We start from the raw sequence: 11643 nt of genomic DNA, 5'->3' as shown, positions 1-11643 counted from the left end.
TTAAATATTTAACTGGATTTTGTGGCTGCCTAAGCCCTCACAAAATCACAAATGTTGTGATTTTGTGAGGGCTTAGGCAGCCACAAAATCCAGTTAAATATTTAAAAATTTGTGAGCACTTTTTCAGCCACAAATAAAGACCAATTTCAATTTTGGCATTTATGAGAGCTTTTTCGGTCACTAATTTGTGAGAGTTTTATTCAGCCACAAAATATTTATAAAGTTGGCCACATAATGGTGTTTTTCTTGTAGTGGTATCTCATCTATTTTTGAAGCGAGTATTATACTAGTACTTCTTCTACTATGGGTTTGTATAATTTACAATAAAATGTGGTACTAGGATTTGATATGTTGGAGAGTCTAGTGTTACGTTCAACACGAGTCCAAATGATTTTGGACTACAATAAATTTTACCATTATAATTTCACCGAAATTCTTAAGTCATTAAATATATCAATCATCTTTTTCATATTATTATGTATATCATTCACTATCGATGTGAGAGTTGACTAACCACTCATACTTGAACTTAATAATGTCTCTCTCAAATGTAAATTTTTCACATTCTATATTTGCATCAAAGTTACAATCAACAAAACATGCTTCCTAACTACCCAACTAAAAGACTTTAGATATAAAGATCCAATACACCAGGATCCACTAACTCACCTGCAACAAATCGAATCTGACTGAAGTAGCAATGTCAATTATAAGGAAGGGGGTTTGAAATACAATCCCTCATTTTTAAAAGTTCCTGTTTCAAACTGAAAGTTTAACTCAAGATTGATCTTGGTTATAAACAAAGATTGATCTTGGTTAGTAAAAAACAACAATATCAATTTTATCAATATAAAATCTGGTTGTAAAGCATAAAATAAATAGAGATAGAGAGATCACACATGGATATATTTTGGATCAACCTTGATCTGTTATACACCTAAAACCTTTCCACCCTAAAGAAGTTCAATCAGGTCACCTATCAACCTTGATAGGATTTCTTACAATCTACCCAAACTATACTAAACTCTTATAGTTTGAGTTTTACAATAATGGTGAGATTGTTTTGTTAGAATCTGAGATGTCTCAACTCTTATTTGAGATCTAATTCTTTGACAGAGAAAAACACAAGAATGATTCTAGGAATTAAATGGGAAAAATCAGAAATGATTCAATGTATGTGAGTGAGAGAAATTCAAGGATTATTGAATGATTGATGCTTTTCTTGGCACTTTTTGATTTGTTTCTTGTTCTTTATCTTTAAGCTGTATTTATAAGCTTCAATAGAGCTTTAGGACATCTCACATATCCGTTGAAAAAGCGCTAGTTGTCATAAAGGAGTGGTTGGATAAAGTCAGTCATAAAGCATGAGTGATTATGCTGAATCTAGGAACGTTCTTGACATCCAAGATCGTTCTTCGAATTGGTTGATGATGAGCTGACTTGTACTTGTGGTTATGTCAGTTGTCTGAGTTGAGTGATTGCTTTTCAGTCATGTGTGCAGGTCTAGAAAAGTACAATCAGTAGTCTACTTTACAACTTGTAGCTTTGTACTTGCACTTTCCCCATTTGAAGAATGATCTTGTTTTATACATTTAATGAAACATGTATTTGATTCTTCGAATTCTGGAACAAATATGACTTAGATTGATCATTGCTTATTCTAGATGAAGATATGAGATGAATAATGTTTCCAGAATCCAATCTTTCACATGAAAACTGATTATTCTTGTTTATGCCATAAACGAAGATCGTTCTTCGTTTCTAAGCAATAAGTCAAGATCGATCTTCGTTTCACAGCTTTTTGCTTTCTTGATTTTAATGAGATCTGCTTTGGATTGCTTGAGACCTATCTTGTTTAACACACTCAAATACACATGTTAAATACCAAAAAACTTAGAATCATAATTATAATTCTTAATTAACCTTTTGTTTAGTTATCATCAAAACATTAAATTGAGATTTTGTCTCAACATCCACACCCTCCAAACAAATACCTGAACTACACCCCAAAAAAAATTATAAGACAAGAGTTTACAAGAAAATAAGAAATTCAAATATAAACTTAAATTATTTTCAAATGATGTATCTTATAAGCAATATAAACTAAAAGAAATTTGACTTATAGTGATAAGAAAAAACCGTAGGTAAAAGTCCAAATCTCGTCAGTATAACTCAAAAACCTATATCGACGATAATTTATTTTGCGGTCCATAATTGCCTATACCTACAGAATTTTCGCCATCGATATAGGATATCATATTATTGGTATACAATCAGCAAAAATTTATAATTACTATATTTACAATTTTGTTTTTGTCTCTATAAACTTTAGTGACACCAACAAATAATTTGTTATGTATATAATATTTTATTTTACAAAATTAATTAAGCTGAAAGTAAAAATACAATAAAATAAATATATATTTAAAAATCAAAATGAAATAAAAGTTTCTAATCATATATTATTGATAATTATCATAATATCTTAAAATTATATCAAATTAACAATAGTTAAACTATGTCCACTTTAGAGTATCATAATAAAAAGTTTGTCATACTAACATCAGATAGACATAGAAAAATACAAAATCTTTTATATAATCTCAAACAATTAACGAATTGGTGTCTACTTAATTGCCAAAATTTAATCGTCAACAACAAATTGGTTTTAATTTAATCTTCACTTACGAACAGTAAATTTAAAAAACACATGAATAAATACACAATTCAACAGAAAAAATGTTACTCCTAAAACAAAAAGAAATATGAATAATTTTTAATTAATACTAAATACTATATTCATTAGATCTCCACTTTCTAGGTAGACTTCTGATGATTTTCTAGACATGATTAGATGTAGTGTATCTCTTTTGGAGATCCTTTAATCTGGAGACTAGAGTTTGGAATGTGGAAAATTTCATCTCAATGTCTTCATCTTCTTCCATTTGAAATAGTTTATACTTCCTAGAAAATAATATTTTCTTTAGCTTCCTGCCCTTAGTTTACCTCCTTCATAGTTGAGAACTAGAGAATCGAAGATGCTTTTTGTTGTTTCCTTGTTGCTACATTTTTCAAACACTTTAAAGATGATAGCGTTCATCATAAAAGGTTTTGGCTTTGTGATGCATGTTGTATTGTTTCTTTTGATTAGTGTCAAGATTCTTTCTAGATACTTCAACACCATTGTCATCATTAGGAGCTTCATAGCCATCTTCAACTATGTCCCAAAGTTCAGGATCATGAGAGATGTAGAAACTTCTTAGTTAATCTTTCTAGTAGACAACTATTTAATTGGCAAATAAGGGAGGCTTGTTAATATTTCCACCTGTAGCTTCTTCACAAGAGTTAGTCGTAAAACAAGATTTTACTCAAGCATGGTTAAGTGATCAGCCTTGACACTGAACTCTAATGCCAATTGTAGAAAAACATAAGAAAAAAAGGGATTTGAATTGTGTTTTGTTTCAAAATACTTAGCTTGGAAATAATTTAAAAACTGAGATGTTCAAAATAGGAATGGATAAACCAATAAGTAAATAGATAAGGGAAAAAACACAATTTAATTTATCCTGATTCACCGCCAACGCGATAGCTACGTCCAATATCTTCACAGAGAAAAATTTAATCCACTATTTACCAATGGAATCACACGTTCATTGAACACCTTATACTCATCTGGTTGTGTTCAAGTCTTCTCAACATTCTAGCTTAGTACAATCAAGTTGTTGAGGATGGCCACCACTAATAGGCCAAGTTAGAAAATGTTTAGATTGGGGTTGGAACTAATTCTCACACAAGAGTGTTTATACATTTTTTCTCTCTCAAAGATTTCATAGGTTTTTCATGACTTAAAGTTAATACAAGAGTTTGTAGTTTATAATAACAAGAATTCTTCTCTTGTTTTTTTTGTTGTTTATGTTCTTCATTGTGTCAATCACAAATCCTTTTATAGAGAGCCATTTAGTTTATTAGGGTTTTTAACTGTTGTTATGATTGCATGAAATCATCATGTGAATTAATAGCACATATCAAATCTTCATAGATTTAGAATCAAACATTAAACTTTTGTTCAAATTTGTTTTCATGATTCATTCAGCGTATTTTGACATAAAATGCAGGATTACCTATATATTATCGTTTCACAGGTCAAAATCAAAGAAAGTAAGTATTACCTATATTGTGAATGTGAGCACGAGGGTGATAAATAGAGAGAAATTACACGCAAAAGGAAACAAACAGAGAGTAAATTAGTTGGGGAACCTTTGGTGGTCGTACATCACCATCGATTGTGAGTCTCCTTAGTCAAAGTTGTAGTTATTGTTGTGACTTTTACTTTGTATGCGGTTTAATTTAGCACCGACAAAATTGTTGCATAGAACCGCACATATGTCATCACACAAGCATGCCAAAAATTAAGGTGAAAGTTTTCAGCACTTGATATAATGTCACATTATACCTTGCATTAATGACAACAAATTTCCATGTCATATTCAATACCTTGTATAATCCCAATTGTATCAAAAATGATTCTTCCATCAAATTTATCTATACCAAACTTCACAATGGAACATGAAATATTGTAACTTTGCATCAAGTAGGTTCTTAGTAGAGAGCGGTGAGTCACAAAGTACTACTTAATAACTAAGTCTTTTATGGCCAAAACATTCATGAACAATATTTTCCCAATATCATCCTTCTTTTCTAATGTGGAAGATCGAACATTCCAATAACCATAAAGCATACTAAGAATTTTATTTCACTGGACCAAACTAAAAAATCCTTGATACCAGATGTTGGAAATTTTGTGAGTATGGGAGCAACTACATGTCAAATGCTCACGGGCCAATACAACTGTGACACCACATCTCTATTCAAAATCTTAATATGTTTTGTATTTGAGTCACATATCTTATATAGCCAACATTTAGCTTATTTGTAGTTGATGTGGGGATAACCACTCCCACTTGAACCCAAAATGAAAAAAAGGAATAAACTATCATTTTAGTCTCTAATTGTGTGAGACATTGTCATTATAGTCCCTAAATTTGTCGAAATTGAAAATACATGCCCAATATCTTTTTTTTGTTAATAATTTGATGGATTAATTATATAGACCAACAAAAAGTACATTTTGAGGGTCTAAATGACTAACTAAAAACACATTCGAGAACCAAAATGACTAACAAAAAATATATTTAAGTATGCTTTTATAATTTTGATACATTCAAGGGCTATAGTGACATCATCTCATACATTTAGGGACCACTATGACCGTTTACAAAACAAAAATATATTCCATCTAGTTTTATATTGTAGATTTCATTTAATTAACTCAAAATAAAAAATTCTAATATCTAAATTATCCTCCTTAGGAACTTGTTCCATTGGTAAAACAACTTTTCGAAAAATAAAACCTAAATCAATAAAAAGATATTGTAGAAATAATAGCATTGAATGAGGTAATGTTATTAATTTTAGCTTATACTTTATATCACAATCTTTGTGTTGCTTATATTTGAGACTTATTCTATGTTTTTTTTTTAAACTTGGACACGAGACTAAACCAAAAACCATGTAGAGAAGAAAATAAAGAATGAAAATAAATAAATAAATAAATAAACAATTTTGGATTAGTCCCATGTGGAGAAGAAAAAAAGGGATTTTGAAATCTCTGAGAAAGAAAAGAAAAAGAGAGCCCACATAGAAGAAATAATAGAAGAAAAAGGGTGATTGCAGGAATAGAGAGGAGAAGAAGAAATTGGTTGTTGGTGGTAATAGGTTTGTAGAAAACTTGTTTCGTTTAATCTACAATTTTAGTATATTATTTCTACCACTAAGTTTGTTCTTTTAATATATAGTGTCAGTAGTTTTACCTTCTTTGAGAGTTACTTTGTAATACCCATTTTAGTGAAATGTTGTTTGTTATTTGTTTGGGTTCCACCATTTGGTCATGGCTATTTGTTACTAAGAAGACTATGGTGTACCCATTAATTAATATAGTGGAAATTTTTTACTAGACTACGTTTCGTGGCTTTTATTATGTAAATTTCAGAGAAGTCTTTCACGTTAAAAATTGTGTTTGTTTCATATTTAATTTTCTGTCAATTGTTGTTGCTTTGTGGAATGACATTTTTCAGTGTGGCCTTTTATCTGCACATGTGAGGAATATTCCACATTAATGAGATAATTATCTCTGAATTTCTCAACATAGTGGTATCAGAGTTCAAGTGGTTTGGTTTGTGTATTTAAATGGAGGAGGAAAATAAATGCCTGAATATAATTAAGATCAACTCTTCTAATTATACACTTTACAAGACTCTCATGGAAGACATGCTATACAATAAATATTTGTATGGTCCTATTGAGTGTGACAGTGCTAAACCCAAATATAAATCTTACGTTAACTGGAAGAAGATGAATAGAAAGGCATTGACATTGATTAAATAGTGGTTGACTCTGAGTGTATATTCATATATTGAAACTGAAATAAATGCTAACAAAATTTGGGAAAAATTAAAAGAGTTGTATGAACAAAAAAAATATGCAAAATAAAGCATTCTTGATTCAGAAGATGGTGAACTATTCAACATATGCAAGTTTTTCATCAAAATAAAATAATAGATTTTTAATCTATTTCCATTTTTTTTTTGTCGCTCTTTTTTATATATTAATATTATATATAAACTATTTTCATTATTGCATTATCAAAACTATTCACAAAACATTATTTCATGGTAAATCTCATAGGTACTTATTTTCTCATAATTTATCAACAATAATATCCCTAATTGAAATGGAATAATATGTCACAAGACTGAGGAATTTGAATTGTGATCTTAAAAAATTTAAATCAAACGCAAATATCTCAAAGTTGTTACTTAGATAAGAATGTTAGTTTAAAGCAAAAAGAATGTTTTTTATCAGAAGTATATAATGAGAACTGTAAATAAAACTGATGTGATTACTGTGTAAGAGTAAAATATTAAAGAAAGGAAAATCACACACAAATTTTTCCTAGTTCACCTTTAACCTTGGGCTACGTCCAGTATTCCAACTTGTGAGATTTTCCATAATTTTGTTGAAAAGAACATTCTTTCAGCACTTTTGTACAATATTTCCTTTAGATCACAACTTGATATAATGCACATTGTTGTATAAAAGCCGGAGCATGCTTACAAACTCAGTTTAAATAGACTTAGTACAACTTCATTGTCAACAATCACAAAGAAAAGACTTTGATAGATATTTACAAGTATATGAGTTATTTGCTTATGAAAAACTCAAAGAAAATTTGAGAAGAAAAAGAAAATGGATCACCACACTAAGAGATATGTAGCTTGGATTTGTAGATATAAAATTGAAATGTGTATTATAAAAAAAATTGTGAGATTAACTTGAAAATAAAAAAGTATATGATAATTTGTAGCTTATACTTTGACACTTCATTTTCAACATCCATTCTTATTTATAGATGGGGAGAGCTTCAATTTGTTGAAGGAGACAAGAGTTGTTAAATATGAGAATCCATAAAGCAATCTTCTTGATGAGGTATCTTCATGTTTTAGTATAGTTCAAAGAGAATGTTCTCTTCCTAGGAAAAATGTTCTTATTTTTGTGACTAAAAGATATCTTCAAAATCTAAGCAAGGGAGATAGTGCAAATTACTTTTCTAATGCATCGTAGGGAAGGGAAAAAGAAACATTTGTCACTTGTATTTGCATGTACTTGTTTTTGTCTTTTGTGCTTGCAAGTGGTAGAACAAAGTAAATGTTTTTTTTTAAATCATTGGCCAACATGTATATGAAAAAGGGTGAGTTGGTTTGCTCATATTGGTCTAAATGAAATATGAAAATAGAGCTACAACTGAAAACGAATCAATTAAAGCATTTATGACATATTTATTTGCTAAATACCATAAAAAAATGTTATTTCACTATTCCTCATTTAGGCTTGTTTGTGCCATATGTCGTAAATGCATTATTCTTGAAATGACTCCAATTAAAAAGTTGATCCTTGCAATTTTTAAGTTGGCTTAAAACCATTTAAGAGGATGAATGTTGTTTTAATATGAGAAATAAAATTTTCTTCTGCTTAGATAAAATGTTCTTTCTGTGTAATTTTGAATGATTCTTTGTTTTTTTGAAGTGAGATACTTCGATTAAAATCAAAACCTGTTATCAATATTTAAAACACTCAAAAACACAAGTTAGATCATAAAATGATAAAAATATTAAAAATGTAAGTTAAGATGTTTGTTATCTTTAAAACATATAAAGTTGAGATTTTACCTCAACAATAATAACATTCCATATTAGGGATGACAATTAGTAGAATATGCACTCCCACACGTTCTAAGAAGGATTGAAAGGGATATCATCGTGTGCTAGAAAGATCCCATTCACAATTCCTATTTCAACTTAATGGTAAGCATAATATCAATATTAGAACGTTCTTTATATCTCATCTCTCATGAATATTGAAGCAAACAAAAAAGAACCCCTTGTTACTCTTAAATCACAATATAACTTAACAATGGTTACCATCTCACCCTCAAACCATTACATGTCACTAACTACATGATCATATTTGTTGCACCTCTATGACCCACTTCAAGATTAAGGTCAAGAGGTACACACAGTTTTTATGAAACACTCTAGTAGAAGTCTAACAAACATTTAATTACACAATACCACTCAGGTAAAGGCCAAAAGATAAATTTATCATTCAACCTCAATTACAATTTGTGTCAAAGATTTTTACAAGATAATATTTTGTTGGATTGAACACATAGTTAGAGTTATTTTAAGTTGCGTTGGTAGATGTAGTTATTTTCACCTTGCTTAATTTTGTTTAAGAATCTCTTGAACCCTTTATAGAAATTGGAGGAGTGTATTGTGGAGTTTTATTATTGACTAACTATGAAAATATATGTATCTTTGAGCTTTACGGTGAACGAAATATCATTTTTTGAGTTGCATTGACAATTAACATAAAGAAAACAATTTAAATATAACGAATATATAAATAAAAGAAAAGAAAAAGAAAAGAAGATTCAAAACTTCATTATTTTACGGCGATGAAAAACTTGCATATTCAGTAGTTGAAGTAGGAAACTAAAATTAATTCTTTGGATAATTTATGATTTGTTACATGTAATTTATACTTTTTTTCTTATGATGTGGCAACTTAGGGACATGTTCATGAAAATATGATTTGGTATGCCATGTCAGCATGCAACGTCGTCTAGTTTAGATAGGTAGATGACATTAATGACTAAAACAATGAGAAAAATCACAATCAATTCCTTTTTCAAATCTTAGTTCCCACATGCCATAAATGACTTACGAATTGGGAGAATCCTTGACCAAACTGTTAAAAGGGAAAAAATCTAAAGTTTTTTTTTCAAAAGACTAAAAGAAACACTCTCTTAAATATTGGCGACCAAAAGCTTGAATAATCCTTCAATTTAAAACCATTTTTTTACCAAAAAATATTATAATATTGAAGAAATTATTATTAATATTGATATCATTAAATGCAAAATTAAAAATATGCTTAATATAAAAATAAAATAAAAACTTAATATCTCATATTATACATGGTTAGTTAAAGTACTCTTTGAAGAAGGGATTATTAGTATTTAAAGAATTATTTAAACTTTTAAAGCATTAAATGATTAAGTCTCAAAATATGTATATATTTTTCATATATATAAATAAAATATATATATATATTCTTTCAATTTTATTAAACTAAATCTATATACATTTAGTCAAAGTAAACAAAGTGTTTAAGACCCTTCATTATGAGTACTTTTAATTAAGAAAAAGGAATACAAAGTATTATTCGTTGGTGAAGACTTTACATTTGTTTCAAATATAAATTAGGCAACCAAAGCCACAAGATCCAGCAATCAAGGAGAATGGAAATCACCTACAAGTATCTTATTTCCATCATCTTGCTTACTATGGTCATCACAGGTATGATTTAATGTGTGACATATATATCTCAATCTCATTCAAGGTTTTGAATAAAAAACGCCGCAATTTCATTGTTCTCTGTTTAAGTTAGTGAAGAAAAATTATAGAAAACAGCCGCAATGAAACACCGTTACACGAGCACGATAGTTGTGATACATAAGAATTAATGTCTTTTGAATCAATAAGGTTTAAAGACAATTTTCTCAAAATATATCATAACACTACTTTACGTCATTCTCTCGTTTCTAACAATTTTTCATGGCTTAATTAGTATTAAATATTATATGGTAATACAAATAATTTTTAAAACTGTCGTGCAATATTATATGATTAATTTATTCTGCGACGATCGCAATTTACATTGCAATATCTACAATTACCAAAATCGTGAAATTTTTAATGTGACTACAACCACGACCATTATTTAAAACTTTAATGTCATTTATAATATTTATTGGTATGATATTATGTGTTTCTTTATATTATAAATGAAACATTAGTTATTATTTTACAAATATACTGTTCTTTATTTTATCTCAAGACACTTATGTAACTATTGTTGATAAAAGTTTTTAGTAATTTTATATGTTTTTTGTAATATATATACTCGTTCTGTAACAAATTTTGGCACATCTAATTTCGTAAAAAAAAATACAAACAAAAGTTGACTCTTTTATCTTTGTAATGATAGTATACCAAAATAATAGTTCATTTAAAGTCTATTTTTTTTAATTGTCCAATTTTTTATATATTAAATGAGATGATGGATAATTTAAATAATAAAGTTAAACATTTAAATAACATTAAGAAGATTAAATGTGTAAAACTAATAATATTAATAAGTATAGTAATAATTATATTTTGATTATACTATTTTGTTATAGTTTTTGACTCTACAAATTAATTTTTAGGATCATGTACCCAATGTCCATTGAACAGCCTTCTAATTATAACAAGAAGAACTGGAGCAATAATACAAGGCAAGCCTCAATGGACAGTGCTTATAGTCAACAAGTGCAATTGTGCACTAAGCAAAATAATATTAAATTGTCAAGGGTTTCAAAGTACAATGCCTATTGATCGTACAATTCTTATCAAGCAAGGTGATTATTGTTACTTAAATAATGGTCATGCTTTGGTTGGTGGTGATGGTAATCAGTTTGCTTATGCTTGGGATTACCCTTTCAATCTTTATCCTGAAAGTGCTGTTACAGGTCCTCCTTGCAAATAGTGTATTCAAAATATGAAGGGTTATGATCCCAAATCAATAAACTTTACTTTTTGTGATTTATATTGTTATATGTTTCTCAATTGTGGTTTATATTATTTTTTTTACTGAAAATTAATATTTCAATAATAAGAAAACAATGACATCAATCACTACAAAAAGTTTGCAATATTGTGTCACATGCTCTGCGACGGTTTTTAGAAAACTATCTGCGTTCATACAATGCAATAGTTTTTGTGACGTTTTTTCGCAACTGTCGCCACTTTTTGTTGGAAATTAGAAACGCGCTAATTAGAACTAGCGAGATGTCAAAATGATTAAAGCATTTCTAATTTCGCTATTGTTGTTGGGGCTAAGAATTAACCAAGGCATCAGTTAATAGATCTCAATTGTGGTTCACTTTTCTTCAAATGACAACGCCAATGAAAGGACTATGTC

General features: G+C 28.8%; 1 long non-coding RNA gene across 1 annotated transcript; it reads left to right on the top strand.

The window, feature by feature from the left end:
- Positions 1-9868: 9868 nt before the first annotated feature.
- On the top strand, positions 9869-11276 carry LOC101510526 (uncharacterized). Its single transcript, XR_012161871.1, has 2 exons — positions 9869-9977; positions 10889-11276. It is a non-coding gene; the product is annotated as an uncharacterized lncRNA (long non-coding RNA).
- The last annotated feature ends 367 nt before the right edge of the window (positions 11277-11643 follow it).

The sequence above is a fragment of the Cicer arietinum genome, chromosome 1 (genome assembly GCF_000331145.2).
Source record: "Cicer arietinum cultivar CDC Frontier isolate Library 1 chromosome 1, Cicar.CDCFrontier_v2.0, whole genome shotgun sequence".
NCBI lineage: Eukaryota > Viridiplantae > Streptophyta > Magnoliopsida > Fabales > Fabaceae > Cicer > Cicer arietinum.
This window is presented reverse-complemented; position numbering and strand designations above follow the sequence as displayed.